The 16,092-nt window shown below is 43.1% G+C and overlaps 1 protein-coding gene across 1 annotated transcript in view; it reads left to right on the top strand.

The window, feature by feature from the left end:
- COL8A2 (collagen type VIII alpha 2 chain) overlaps positions 1–16,092 on the top strand; it is a 109,641-nt gene that overhangs the window by 25,263 nt on the left and 68,286 nt on the right. The window contains exon 2 of the mRNA XM_060275817.1: positions 9,569–9,632. The gene's annotated coding sequence lies outside the window, so the exon portion shown is untranslated. The remainder of the gene's footprint in view (positions 1–9,568; positions 9,633–16,092) is intronic.

Here is a 16,092-nt window from a genome sequence, read left to right as displayed (position 1 = left end):
TTCAGGCCTCATCATGGGACTGAAACTGCCTTGGTCACGCTGGTTGATGATCTTCGGCGGGCTAGGGACAAAGGTGAGAGCTGTTTCCTAGTTCTGCTGGATCTCTCAGCAGCTTTTGATACAATCGATCATAACATCCTTCTGGACCATCTAGAGGAGCTGGGAGCTGGGGGCACTGTTATACAGTGGTTCCGCTCCTTTCTCCGGGGTCGTGTCCAGAAAGTGGTGTTGGGGGATGAGTGTTCAGACCCCTGGGCACTCACTTGTGGGGTGCCTCAGGGTTCCGTCCTCTCTCCCATGCTTTTTAACATCTACATGAAACCGCTGGGAGAGATCATCAGGGGGTTTGGGCTGGGTGTCCATTACTATGTGGATGATACCCAGCTCTACCTCTCTTTTAAATCTGAACCAGTGAAGGCAGTGAAGGTCCTGTGTGAGTGCCTGGAGACGGTTGGAGGATGGATGGCAGCTAATGGATTGAGGCTGAATCCTGACAAGACAGAAGTACTGTTCTTGGGGGATAGGGGGCAGGCTGGTGTGGAGGACTCCCTGGTCCTGAATGGGGTAACTGTGCCCCTGAAGGACCAGGTGCGCAGCCTGGGAGTCATTTTGGACTCACAGCTGTCCATGGAGGGGCAGGTCAGTTCTGTATCCAGGGCAGCTGTCTACCAGCTCCATCTGGTACGCAGGCTGAGACCCTACCTGCCCGCAGACTGTCTCGCCAGAGTGGTGCATGCTCTGGTTATCTCCTGCTTGGACTACTGCAATGCACTCTATGTGGGGCTACCTTTGAAGGTGACCCAGAAACTACAGCTAATCCAGAATGTGGCAGCTAGACTGGTGACTGGGAGCTGCCGCAGAGACGTCTTGAAAGACCTGCATTGGCTCCCAGTATGTTTCTGAGCACAATTCAAAGTGTTGGTGCTGACCTTTAAAGCCCTAAATGGCCTTGGTCCAGTATATCTGAAGAAGCGTCTCCACCCCCATCGTTCTACCTGGACACTGAGGTCCATCGCCAAGGACCTTCTGGCAGTTTCCTTGCTGCGAGAAGCCAAGTCACAGGGAACCAGGCAGAGGGCCTTCTCGGTAGTGGCACCCGCCCTGTGGAACAGCCCCCACCAGATGTCAAAGAGAACAACAATTACCAGACTTTTAGAAGACATCTGAAGGCAGCCCTGATTAAAAGCTTTAGGGAAGCTTTTAATGTTTGATGGATTACTGTATTTTAATATTTTGTTGGAAGCCGCCCAGAGTGGCTGGGGAAGCCCAGCCAGATGGGCGGGGTATAAATAAATTATTATTATTATTTATTAATTTCAGGGGGGAGTATTCTGGGTATATATAATACCCAGTGCTGACCCATACATGAGGTAGACTGAGGCAGTCACCTTGGATGGCAGAATCCTTGGGGTGCTGGCCTGTACGTGCTCTGCCTTACCCTGGCAGAAGCAAGAAGAAAATGGTGGGGCTGGCGACTTCCCACAAGATCTCATGAGAGTCAAGCAAAATGTCTTGGAGCTCCTGTGGGATCTTGTGGAGTTGTTGTGAGATCTTGCTGGAAGCTGCCAATGCCTGTTCTCTGGTGCCACTGTGGGTGCTCGCCCTGCCTATATCCCCGCTGCCCCCGCCACTGGAGAAGCAAGGAGAAGTGGCTCTGGCTTTGGGGCTCTTGCAAGATCTTGCCAGGCGCCGCAGCCGCATGACTCCTGTAAACAAGTTTTGAGATGGTGGGAAAGCACAGGGAGGCACCTTCCCATTTTGCCTAAGCCGGTAAAACAGGACAGCCACTCCTGATAATACTATTTCTCATAACAATGCTGGCATTTTATGTTGAAGTTGTTAGTATGTTAGTTTTGTTCAGGCGTGAGTTTTACTCACCTGTGCCCATTCATTTTTGTTGTTTTTATAATAGTTGAAAAGTAGCTGCTGTTTTTGGCCGAAAACTGTGATAGCTGAAAGGTGTTAATCAGTTAAATGGTGTGCAATTAACCTGGGTAATGCTGATAACCATAGACCTTTAGTTAGGACTAATCTGTTTCTTTCCTTTGTTGTTATAACAGAAAGAAGTTGGAAAAGCAGCTCCTATTGGGAATATTTGGAATGGTGTGGCAATGGAAGGCATTTGGATATTTCCAGTCCCTGCAGTGGATTTACAAGCAAAACGGAATTCTGCTAAAAGCTGCTGCAGGGGTTGGGATTATTAAAAACCTAACCTAAGCATCTTCTGTTTAGCTCACTGCAAGAAAACTTGTTAGGAGCAAATGAAGAAATTTATTAAACTCGTGCTGTGACAGCTCTCATCTAAAGGTCTTTCAGTGCTATGCTTCTGTGCAAGTTCTAAAGATGCAAGTGCAAGCACACCATACATTTATAGCACCATCTCCTCATCCTCACACCTGCAAAGAATCCTGGAAACTGCAGTTCTAAGGGTGGCAGGAACTGCATTTCTGGGGGTAAACTACAGTTCCTAGGATTCTTTTTGTGGGGGAAATATGCCTTAAATATATGGTGTGTATTCAGTCAAAGTCTTTAGCTGCTCTTGTTTAGGAAAGTTAACTAATGCAAAAGTAAGAAAAAGACTTGCAAAGTACAGAGCAGAAACATGATGTGGGTTTTCTTGAAAATAATCCTACATAAATTTGGGTAAATTGCATTCTCAACCCAGTGGTCATTTGACATGTATAATATTACAGAATTTGGCATTTATTTTCATTGCCAGGCATGCGCATCTCGTGGGTATAAGCCCTCCCCCCCAAACATACATTGTTTATTACTTTAATTATTTGCACATGGCAAACATGGATAACCTTTAAATTTCAACCCCCCTCCAATAATTCGTCCCTCCACCTTGCAATTTAACTGTGTTGGACAACACTGCTGAACACATAGTTGCTCTGTATAGCCTTTCACCCAAACAAGGATAGTAGCAGCCAGCAGTTCAAAATATTTTCTGTTTCCTAGAACACAAAATATGTGTGTACGTGTGTTTCTGGGTCAGATTCTGATTTCTGCTATCAGCAGAGTAAACTGGGAACTGGCTGGCGTTAGTAGCTAATGCAATGATAGCAGGCAGAAGAGCCCATTAGTTTGCTATCTTTCATCAGTCTTGAGTGAATCCAGAAGCATCTGGGAAAGCGTTTTTCTTTTCTTTTTCCATATCAGTGCAAAGTGATTTTCATACTTTTCAGTGAATAATCACTTCCTCACACCTTAGCAGTTTTCATTGCGTTTTGAAAGATGCCTTCATTTTGGCTTTGAATCTGCTCCCACCTGCTCTTTGTGATGGATTTGCTTGTCAAACACCTGGACTGTTAACAGGGGGGACTGTAACATTATGCAATTTCTTCATTCAGGTCGGTGTTCCAAAGGGTTGCATAACTACATATGTGATTTCCTTGTTGCTTGGGCAGAGATGCAGAAGCTTTGCCTCTCTTCAAACACCTCTTTACCCTGCAAGACTTTAACCACCATCCACCTCTGGAAATTTACCTTTCTATAGCAAGGAGAGCCAGATTCTGTGAGCACATGCTTCTGGTTCTGCTGTTAGAATACTTTATTGTTTTAACTTCTTCTTAACTTTATTTTTCAGTTTTGGAAAATACATATAACATACAACCCCCTTATACCATAACCAGCCAAGAAACATAATAATAATAATAATAATAATAATAATAATAATAATAATAATAATAATTTTTATCCCACTCATTTGGCTGGGTTTCCCCAGCCACTCTGGACAGCTTCCAACAAAATATTAAAAATACAACAAAACATTCCATGCATGTACATTGTTAAGCATTTCCTGGTTACCTAAGCACTAGTTTCATGGGCAGGCTTTACCAAGGTCAGTTTCCTTCTGAGAAACCAGCCCCATTCCAGTAAGTAGCAGTGATGGCAGTGGTGGGGAGTTGACTCCGCAGCTCTACTCTGCCACACTGGCCACAATTGCTGCAAGGTGTGGGGTAACAATTGCCAGATGCAACATTGTATACCCTCTCTGCAAAAAATAATAATGAATGAATGAGCTAAAAATTGCCAATGTCAACTAACCTCCCTGCAAAATTTATGCAAACTAATCAGGATGAACGCGCCATAAACAGGCTGTCTGGTAGCGAACTATGTTTCTTCCTTTTTAAAACATTTCTTTTTCTCCTGACCTCACTAGTTATAATTCTCTTCCCTACTACCTGTGTGTGTGTGTGTGTGCACGTGTGTGTCCATGTACACGCACGTGTATAATCTGATGAAGTAGGCTCTAGTCTACAAAAGTTTATAAATTAGTCTTTACGGTACTACAAGACTGTGGATTTTGTCCTCCATGGGGACAGCCATCCACCAAATGTTTCTATTCTTTCCATACCACTGTTACCACTTCTAGCCTTTAAGGTCTGAGCATTTGTCCTCTGGGCCCTGGTAGGTGAGACCCTCCCTCAAAATTCTGTAGAACGATCTATATCAGAAATATGGGGGACTAATTTCTGTGGAGATTCTGAGGGTGGATTCTATCTCAAATAGGGGCATCAAAGAGCACACACACTCCTTGAGTTCTTGGGCAAACCTCTTTATAGTAGCGTGCAGCTAAGAGCATAGTGCTGTTTCTTGAGCTTGTAAGTTGCGATTTTGTCAGCAAAGAATTATAGCTATCCACGCCTCTCTCTCTTCTCCACCGGATAATATCTCAGCAGCGGAAGGGAATAAAAAGGGAGGAGATAACAGTTTTTGTTTCAACATTTTAGAGCTTGTGATCTCAACAGCCATGAGAAAAACCTAGCCTCTGGGAATCTGGAACCCTTTAAGAGAGATTACGCCTAGATGTTTGATTGCAGAGCAAATTGGGAGCACGGTAATGAGATATTGCAGCTTTGAATTTTGAATAGCTGGTGATTAGCGTTGCTGGAACTTTTCAAGCTGCATGTTTTTGTCAAGTGTGGGAGGAGATATTGCTTTGCACGTATGGTTAGCTTTTCACAAGGCACCTCAGGTCACAGGAAACCTGTAAGCTGAACTCTGCCAAGGAAACACAGTTTAGACTCAGACACACTTAATCCATGCAAGGTTTTCAGTGTACCAGAGGCAATAGGTGAGGGTTTTGTTTGTATGGGAGCATCTCCCAGTTCAACACTGTAGCACCAATGCAGATGCCTGGGGAAAGTCCTGCAACAAGGAAGCTGCCTGGTTGGCATTTGTCTGTCTCGGGAGACAAAGGAGGAGTGGGCCTTTGGGGGTAAAGTCAAACTGTTGGAAGGTTGCAACTTAGCTCAAAAAAACTTGTCCTGACATTGCACCATGGATTGTCAGAGCAGTGCAGCAGTCACTATAGAAGGCATAGGCAAACTCAGCCCTCCAGATGTTTTGGGACTATAACTCTCATCATCCCTGTTAGCACAAGATGCAGTCCTGTTAGCACAAGATGCAGTTCTACTCCTGACTTGAAGCAGATCTGAACTCTTTGTGTTCCTTGGAGGAAGAGGGGGACATGAATGAAATGCATGGGACATACAACTGATACCCTCAATTTCTGCTGATGCTCTTCCTCATCTGGTATATGAGTGCTGCTTCTGGAATGGTAGGAGGAAATGGAATTTTTTTTGCTGGCAAAAAAAAAGTTCAATCAAATGCTGACCAATTGTCATGAGGTCTTTACAAAATAATATAAAATTATCCCACACTGTGGAAATCTGGAGATCTGAAGTTAAAATTAGAAAAATTAGAAACTGAAACTGGCAGATTTATCCATCCTTACATGGAGATTTATCCATCCTTACTGGGACGCAGGTGGTGCTGTAAGTTAAACCACAGAGCCTAGGGCTTGCCGATCAGAAGGTCAGCGGTTCGAATCCCTGCGACGGAGTGAGCTCCCGTTGCTCGGTCCCAGCTCCTGCCAACCTAGCAGTTCGAAAGCATGTCAAAGTGCAAGTAGATAAATAGGTACCGCTACAGGGGGAAGGTAAACGGCGTTTCCATGTGCTGCTCTGGTTCTCCAGAAGCGGCTTTGTCATGCTGGCCACATGACCTGGAAGCTGTACGCCGGCTCCCTCAGCCAATAATGCGAGATGAGCGCCGCAACCCCAGAGTCGGTCACGACTGGACCTAATGGTCAGGGGTCCCTTTACCTTTACCTTTACATGGAGTAAGTAATGTGCAAGAGACTCAAATGTGCTTTTTAGTGTGGCATCAGAGAATGAACAAAGAAAGCTGCCTTACACTGAGTCAAGCCATTAGTCCATCTAACCCAGGGGTTCCCAACAAAATTTTCTCGAGGACCCCTCATCGAGCCGCTATTGTGACAAGGACCCCCATTAATTCCTAATCCTAAAATTAAAAAGTGAGAGCCAAATTAAGAGTCTTTTTATATTTTATATTTATACGTTTTTTACAGTTACAACAGAGTACTCCATCAGTATACAGTTAGTTTTAATTTTCAGTTCTTAATGAGATGAACCACTTTTTAACCAACGGTCCATTTTTAACTACGCGAACTGTAGCTTCCGCGAAAAACAACGCTTTGTTTACAAACACTACTGTTTTGCAAAGAGGCAGCGTGCGCCAGGGAGGAGGGAGGGGAATGGAGAAGACAGGGTACCTGCACAGTAGCGCACAAATGAAGCCGACGCGCGCAAAGCATCTTGGGGAGGTGAGCATTAGTAGAATGCGCGCGCTGCCTCTTTGCAAAAGAGTAGTGTTTGTAAAGCGTCACCTAACGGCATACAGCAGAACTACTGCCTCTATCTAATTCTAGTTTTGCGCTAGACTCTGCTCATGCAGGAAGCGGCCAAAACAAAAAATCTGTTATCATACGAAATATATTTAATATATTTTTTAGCATCTTGCGGACCCCTCTGGCATAGCTCGCGGACCCCTGGGGGTCCCCGGACCACCTGTTGGGAACCACTGATCTAACCCAAAATTGTCTACATCAGTAGTCTTGAAACTTTCCAGACCCAGGACCCACTTCTAACCCAAACATGCAATTGGGGACCCAATTTTTCAGTCTTTTACCATATATTTGTATGGTGCTGGTGCTGGTGTCACGACTCACTTTGGATCGGGCCCTCACCCACTAGTGTGTCTTGACCCCCCAATTGAAGGCAAGTGGCCTACATTGACTGGAAGGGTAGGGAGGTGAGTAATATGATGGCTACCAAATCCCTGGGTGGACTCAAACTACCAACCTTTTGCTTAATGTCCAAACATAATAACTTTTGGCGCAAGAATGATAAAATGTAAACTTTTTCATAGTATTTTATTTATCATGTTCAAAGTATTTTGTATTATCTCAATAAAATCACATGTGAGATGTTCGGCATTGTAGCAATAATTCAGAAAATATCTCAGTTTCCCTCAGAGTTGCAGTTGCTTTGATGACTTCAGGGAACTTTGATTAAAACTGTATTTGAAAGAAAGTCTGTCTTAGTGGGTGGAAGTTCTCTCTTTCACCAGCACCCCTGTAAACCTTTTCATGGTAGCTGGCAGAGACCAATATGGACATGAAAAGGACACATGGCAACTTTTTGTTGAATCGGGAATGGTCTATGGGGAAAGTCAGCCCATGGGCTTTGGGTAGCCTAGTTTGCCATCAAGTATAGTTTGGCATTGGCTTTGTTTAATTAGAAAGTTTTAGAAGCGTTACACTGACTCTTCTCTGCCCTATCAAATGTCCGATGGAGTTTTGAACTTTATTAAACATGTGTCTGGAACCTGTTCTAAGCTCATGGAAAAAATTACACCTTACACTGGATGTGTTAGCTTGGTGTGCAGCTTACAACTGCTAAAGGGTCTCGAAGTTTTCATTGTGAATCCAATGTTTTCAGGATTTTAAACTAAGCTAATAAAATGTTAAAATATGAAAATTGTGTTTAGAACTTGGCTAACTTAGCTTCTTGCATCTAAACTTTTGGTGTATGGAAATATATATGCTAAAATATGCTAAAATTCTTCAGATCCACCATAAAGCAAGGGTTAGGAAAGAGATAGTGAGTTCAGGAGACCATAGTCTGAAAGAGGCATTCTGAATTTTTCTCATTTTAAAATTCAAACCTGTGTTTGGAGGATAGTTCTTTGGAGAGCAGTTGTGTAAGAGCAGGAGTTTTCCAAGCACTGTGTTACATCCAATAAGTGGGTTCTACGGTTTCCAATGAATCATCCTAGCCTGGCTAAGCTCCCATAGACCATACTGTAGAAACTGCGTACTATTTAGCTTGCTTGTTAAAGTGGCATCAAGCCACTCAGCAAACACTGTGAAGTCTACATAGTTTCATGGTGGGGCTTCCAAAATTGCTTAGGGCTATTTTCAGAATATGGTGGTGGTTTCCTCACAGCCCATGGCCTTCTGAGAAATGGAAACTTGGGACAATGAATTCTGTACAGATGTAAGTTACCGTGTTAAAAACATCATGTGATCCATCCCTGGGTGACACCTTCTGTAGTTTTCAGTGTGTGGCATGATGGCACCAGCCTTGTGAATGCTCTGACAAAAGTCCGGCTTATGGCTCACCAGTATCTCAGTTTTAAACCATTTTGGAAGATTTTTTTAGGGTGCTGTGAGTCATGAACTAGTGTATATGGTGAGCCCACTAGTACTGCTGGAAAAATAAACTCAACCCATAGGATTCATTCAAGGAGTACACAAAGTTTGAAGCCTTCATGAACTACAGTGATGAATATTAATGAAAATTGACTTTATGAATTTCTGCTAATCTCCTTGTGCCCATAAAGCAATTAGATTTATTGGAAGGCCCTCACAGTAGGCAGTGCAAGGCAAATGCCTGTGGAAGCCAATTTTGGGTGTCATAAAGGGCAGAAAATTGTCAGTTATTTAATATATTCTTACTGAATTTTTATTCCTGTGTGGGCTACTTCTTTTTTTCTTTTTTCTTCTTTTTTGCCACAGTTGCCAAAATAGCATCACCAGCCATGGGTACTATGCATCATGATTGGGTTGGGGGCACCATTTACTATTCCAACCCAGGTAGCAAAATATCTGGGTTGGCAGTGAAAGAGAGGAATCCCCGCTCTATCAGGGCCTCTGGCTGCGTATCCCTACCACAGTGAAGTGAATTAAAAATTAAAAATAAAATCCATGAGGATATTCAGAAATTCCCCCCTCCCCCATGTCTGGCTTCCTTCACCAGTCACCTGTAGGGGAACTTACTTTATCTGCAGCAATTACCTCTTTTCTAAAGCTGGGGTGTTGTAGTTCAGGTGGTGGCAGGGAAGAGATGGTATCTAGAGTCCCAGCTAGTTGCTGCTGCTTTTGTATGGATTCCTCTTGGAAGGAAGAGAGCAGTCAAGGGGGGAAAGAAAACGCTGTGTAGAGGAAAAACTTGACTTATATTTTTGAAAAGGGGTTAATGGACAAAACAGGAGGAAAAAATGGTCACATGCTTTAAACCCACAAAATCCCTTAGTTAAAGCTGGGCTTGTCAGTCATTCTTATAGGGCAAAGCAAGGGCAGGAAGAGGGGAGAGGCTCAGCTTGTTCAAGGGGGAGCAGATCAGGAAGGTCTCCCTTCAGCTGGGTTTCTGTTCATTTGCATTGACAGTTCATGTTCTCCATTCATCTTCTCCAGACCCTGCACATCATCTGGACTGATAGACAGACCATCAGTCATTGGCCGCTGTGCTGCTTTGAAGGTTTGTGTCTTCTAATTACATGCTTAATTTTACTGACCCTGATAATGCAACATATCAGTATTTCGTGGCAACTAGTCAGAACAGAGTAAGAAGCTTGTCCCTTCTTGCAGTTTGGGAAGTATACATGGAGCCCAGGCTCCCAACAGACTGGCAGTGCAGTGCATCAGGCTGGGCAAACTTTGATTGAATTGTGAACACAGCTCTTGGTTGTGGAGAACATTGAGGCAGAAATGAAAAGCTGCAAGATCCTGCCTCCCAATCTCTCTGGCATACTCTTTGAAAAGAGCTAATGTGTGAGAGAGTCTGATGATGCATAGTAGGTTTTGTGGATTTAGTTCCTTTTGACAGCACTCTTGTTGCTAAGACACAATTGCAGTGGAAATAGGGAGCAGAACATGCCCTCAGTTATCCTGCGGCAATGGCCTATCCAGCTTGGTGGATAATCATATGACCTGAAAGGCACAGTACAGACTGATATATAAAATCAAGATGCTGTTGTCTACATGGTAGGTTAGAGCTAAGGGTAACTAAAATAGCTTTTCCTAAACTGGCGCTTTCCAGTTGTTTTGGACTACAACTTCCATCAGCCCCAATCATCATGGCTATTGTTCAGAGATTATTGGAGTTGTAGTCTGGACGGCACCAGGCTAGGGAAAGCTGTTCCACATAGAAATGAACAACTGTTAAGAGGCCTACATTCTTGACTTCTTCCCCTGTGTGATTTGATCCTGATCTGAAATCTTTTTGTAAGAAGTGCTCAAACCAGTTACCCAGCTTGGACAAAATAGCAAGCTGTGCTTTTAACAAACCAGGACGTCATATATTAAAATAGACTACGAGAGGTGCAAAGGGGAACATGGAGTATGAAGGCTTACAATGCATTTCCAGTCTGAGAAACCATAGTTTGTTGATGAAAGATGTGATTAAACTAGACTAGCATTGCAGTAATAGATCTAACTACCCTACTGATATAGAAGTGTTTCCTAAAAATATATACTGGGTCATATTCAGAGTAGATCCATTAAAATTAATTACCATGACCAATCTAGGTCCATTAATTTTAATGGGTTGACTCTGAGTAAAAGTTAGTTGACTATAACCCATGGTTCTGAAGCTACATTAATGGGATAGTAAATAAAATACAGCTGGGGGTAAACAGTCTTTTCCTTTTGTGTGTGATCTGGCTCAAAACTAAAGTTGCCGAACAATTAGAGAATTTTAATACAATTAAGTATTTTAATTGCCTGTGACTAATTGCCTCACAAAATAAAATTTGCTCTTACTGCCTAACTAATGGTTGTAGCCCTGCTAAAAAATATTGGTAGTTTAAGCAGTTTGTCGAATACTATCATTTCCTCATTAGTTACATACTTCTTGATATTTTTTCCCTGTGGCATCAGTAATACCTTAAAATAGGCACAGACCATACTGGTCCAGTGGCGTGCAGACATGGTTAAACATGTTTAGTGCTAACTCTGGTTACAATCCTGAACATTAAAAGAAAGCTAAGACCTGCCTCTGGAGTTTATGTATAACAAAATTCTAGAAAGTTCTGTTAGCTAACCGGTAAGCATAAAGGCTGGGGAGATGGGGAAACGGGTTTGCTGGATGCAGACCATGGTTTGCAAACTCATGGTTTTACATCCTGATCTGCAGCTGCAGCTACTCCTTAATCATGGTTTTAGTAGTTATGGACCATGTGATATCAGCAGTAGAATCTAATTGGTTGTACATCCTTCTATTAATTTATTTCTCTTAATGTGTTTGTTTAATATTATGATCTAACTTTGCAAATAGTTGCCTTATTACATAATCCAAGAATAGGTTTTTTTAAAGGAATTGTCCTCTAAAAGTGCCTAAAATGAGTGTATATCTGCCTGAAAATATTGGAGCGGTATATGAAAGTAGCGGGGGGGACCCTAAACCAGCTCCAGGAATGTATTGGTGCTGTGCACACAGCAAAAGGTGGCCTCTAAGAGACCTGACTGATTCATGACTGCTAATATCTGACTCGTGAGATCTGTGAGGATGAAACACACCTACTGAACAAACTAGAGGTTCATAAGCTCCTTGAATATTTAAATCTATCACACCACATCTGTGAAAGGCAAAGACCCATGGCATATACAGTAGGAAATAAAAGGGTTTCTGTCTACAGTGCAGTGATGGGGATTAAGGGACGTGTGATCATTGAAATGTCTCCATGGAAGCAGGGGGGGGGGCAGCGGAGGAGAGAGGGAATAGGATTAATGAATGAGGGATGAAGGGAGGTAATAAAGCATGTGACCCCCATCTAAAGAGATGATGTGTGTGTGTGTGGGGGTATGCTTTATAAGCCATATAACTGGCTCTGGAAGTGTTGTGTACTATTCGCTAGAGAAAGGGGAGGCTAACTAGGCATTATGGTGGAAGTTAGCTGCCAACCACATCTCCCTCAGGTAATGTGCCACCAGTATGCAACTCTCCTGGTAATACCTAGTTCAAGAAACATGATATGATGTCAATGCATTTAGCTTCTCCATACTCCACTTGAATTAACTTGCAAGGGAGCTGGGCAACACTGAGCAGAATGACATCCTGTTATACATGTCTTGTACTAAATTTTAGCAGTGGAGACGGGTTGGAGATAGCCAGGCATCCCCCAACATGTTTAGTTAAGCTGAAAGGTTGCTGCTCAATTGATAATTGATAACATAACCGATACATGGAAAAACATGATGTTTGATCCAGGTCAGTTGTCACTATCTGGCATCCTAAGGCAGTTGCTGGTGCCCTCTTGCAATAGTGATGCCTACTGGGTTCCAGTGGCTCTAGTTTCAGCCTCCATCTTAGTTTCCTCAAAATATGAAACAATTTCATGAAGGTCCTGTCATTCCATAGCACTGATGGGTGTGGGATTCCCCCCCCCCAAAAAAAGAATGGCAGCTGCTATATAATTATGGAATGCTGCTATATAAACAATGGAAATTCTGAGGCGTTGTATTTTGGGAAGACAAAGATGGAACCACCAGCCACCTGGGATCCATTGGACAACACTTTTTCTGAAGGCCTCCTCAGTCCTGGTTTCTGCTAAAACTCTGCTGCAGACTTCTTCTGTCAGTTAACCTTCTACTCACTTGGTCTGAAATCTACTAGCTTTTCATTTTCCTCCTTAAACATGCAGATACTTTATGGAGGTTTAAAAGTTGTTGATGATTAAAGTAAGATATTTTTTTAAAAGACCGTAACTTTCTGGACCAACAGTCTTGATATGGCAGAACATCTTCTCTGTAAGCCAGGGATGAGAACCTGATGTTAGACTGCAACTCCCATCATCCCTGACCATTGGCCATGTTGGCTGGGACAGATGGGAAGAGGAGCTCCATAACACCTGGAGGAGGTTACTCATCCATGCTGGTAAGCCTTTGACTGATAAGAAGGACTTTGTGAACTCCAAACTGACTACCTACCCTCAGGAACTCTCAGGAACACAAAAGCTACTGGAAGGAATTTTTTTATTTTGTTTTTCCTGAATTAGTTTGCTTCACTGTCTGTTCTCTGCCGTGAGGTGCTTTATCACAAAGGTGGGGAACCCGTGGCCTTCCAGCTGTTACCTAACTACAACTCCCATCATTCCTGATAATTGTCCATGCTGGCTGGGGCTGATGGGAATTGGAATTCAACAACTTTATGTAGGGCCACAGATTCCACACCCCTGGCTTATCTTACGCCCAGCCCTCACTGGCTTGTTGGCATAGGAACCAACTCCTAGTGGCTAAGGTCCCTTTGCTGCCACCCCCCCCTCCATAAAATATTTGAGGGTGCCAGGGGCACTCAAGTTGGTGGACATTGCCATTCATATGAGGGAGGGGTGCCACATCTTGTGATTGATTATGTAGGGCCTCCCTACCTGCTTCCCCCCCCCTCCAATATTTTACTCAACTTGGCACCCCTGCTTGTTGGCCATTTATGTGTTGGAGTCAGTTCCAGAAAATTTCCAGATCAGCTATTACCCAGTAATATTTTTCATTGTGCCAAGCAAGTAAAAGCAAGCAGGCAGACTGTTAAAATTTATTATGGGCTGGTAAATAGTTTCGTACTTCTGTATGGGACTGGCTCAGATTCAAAAGGTTATCTTTTCAGCACTTCCGCACCTCCAATTATGTCCAGGTTTATTGTAGCAGAAAGTAACAAGGCTTCTACTCTCCTGGTACCCTGCTTACCAAGCAGTTTTTGGACATCTCACTGGCAGCAGGTAACATAAGCCTTTTCCACCCTGCCCAGGTTCTCTTTCTTCCCTGGCTGAGAGAAATTCTTTTGAGTCTCCCCTCCCTCTTGTTGCAGAAATGTAGTTTAATGTAAACCTAGCTCAGAGGCAGCTTTTTCTCATTTTTAAACTATTTCATATCAATTGCTGGCCTGACATTTGTTTTCTTTGAATTTTGGTTGGGAAACCGGTCTACATTTCTCAGGATATCTCTTTAGGAATCTTGGCAAAGCCTGTGCCGTATCTTTTGAAAAGACTGTAAATGTAAAACAGAAGGGAGATATTAAAAGAAGCATAAACAAGTTTCTTTTTCTCTCATCGTTGCCCCCTGCCGCCACCTCCCCCAGCTTCAGCAAAAGGAGCTATGTGTGTGTTTCCCTTTCTCCTTTGTGGGGGTGTCAGAAGAGAGACAAAGTGGTTTTGAGTGGTGGCACTTTTGGGTACAGAGATCCATGACTTTTTAGCAAGAAGTGGCGAGAGATTGTTCTCAGAGGGAGCACATTATTTTTCACCCCATCAGCTTTGAAACACAATTTTGCGACTCCACTTTTTTAAAGTTGAAGGTGCAAAATGAACTTTCTCTCTTTTGCACATTCATTGCTTCACAGTTTAATCCCCTGGACTACCTATGATGGGGGGGGACCCTGGGCATTACAGTGAGTTAACTTCCCTCCGTGTTCTCTACAGCTGGGTCCAGGCATGTGTTGAAGCTAGAGGGAACATTGGCAACGGCAGTGATGGGGGCGGGGGGCAGTTGAGAAGAAAAGCTTCCTTATGGCATCAGATGCCAAGCTCCATTGTACCACAACAAATTTCATATGGAATTTATTTTCCAAACTAGCGTACCTTTTCCAGAGATGGAGCTCATGAATATATTTATGTTTTTAGACATGGCAGACACTGAAGAACGTTGGGAGGGAGGAGCGATTTAGATCTAACGAAAGGAACACTGAATCATTGGCTGGAGACTCTCTCCATTCCATACTTGAAAGAATTTCTTCGTCTACATGGCTGGAGAATGCAAAGATCAAATGGGGTTGTAAAAGTTAGGGTGTCTTTTTTTGCCACAGATCCACCTCCCCTGCTTTTAAGTTATATCCTGATAATAATTAGCCGGATTAGGTGACATTGCCACCAGATTTCACCCAGAGCAAAAATTCATCATGTAGTCAGGGGTCCTGGTGTGGGTGAAGCATTTTCGGAATTTTGAAGGAAGCAAAAATCATTTTGGCGAGTCTAGTTCTTGGTGGGATTCAGCATATCCTTAACTTGATATTATCCCCCAGAGATAATATGAGTGAAGGCTGTTGGTCCAGCTGTGCTGCTGCGCCTTTTTGCCTTTCACTAGTGCCGTATATGCTCTGAGTGGCAAAGAAACCCCTACATGAAGTGAGCAAAACTGTTTAGGTGAATTTGGAGAAATATCCCAAGCCTTGTCAAAAGAAGAAAAAACAAGTTTCGCTGTGACTTTGAGGCAGCTGCGAGGGCTGGGCTGGTGCGGCTGCAGCAGGCTTCCTGTGTGCCCCGCCCTTCACTCACGGCCTGGGTAGCAGTAACATATGCTCTACTTCTGCTCAGTGCTGCTTGCTTCTGACTGTTTGGGTTCAAACTGTAAAACACAGTGTGCTTTAGCAAAAGCTCTTCCGTTACCTGAAATGCAACCTTTAGCTCTTAATTAGAATTGCAAACAATCTTTCAGAGCTATGTTACCCTTTAACTCCTTGCATGAAGTAGGAACTGCATAAAAGAAAAGGAAAGACGTATCCAACCTCTGCTTGATTAATTCTCAAAAAATTCTCAAGGCCTCATTCACTTTTCTGTTGCACTGCTGCTCCATCAGATGACATCAACACTCCATTCCTGTTCTGAAAGAATATCCCAGAGATAGGCACTCTTGCATTCCCTTTCCACTACAACACTGATGGGAAGCAATGCTGTGGTACCTGTTACAGCAAGAGGCAAAAGAAATATTGTAATACCTTAAAGACAATAAATTTGTTAGTCTTTAAAATGCCACAGTACTTATTTTAATTCTGGAAAGATAATAGTTTTTACATCCGCTTGTTCCTGTTTTAACCTTATCCTCTGCTTAAATGCCTGTTAGGGATTATATATATATATATATATATATATATATATATATATATATATGTGTGTGTGTGTGTGTGTGTGTGTGTGTGTGTGTGTATATATATGGATTCCAGCCATAGCAAA

Source organism: Zootoca vivipara, chromosome 6 (genome assembly GCF_963506605.1).
Source record: "Zootoca vivipara chromosome 6, rZooViv1.1, whole genome shotgun sequence".
NCBI classification, from domain to species: domain Eukaryota; kingdom Metazoa; phylum Chordata; class Lepidosauria; order Squamata; family Lacertidae; genus Zootoca; species Zootoca vivipara.
Note: the sequence above shows the minus strand (reverse complement) of the source record. Positions and strands in the feature narration are given on the sequence as shown.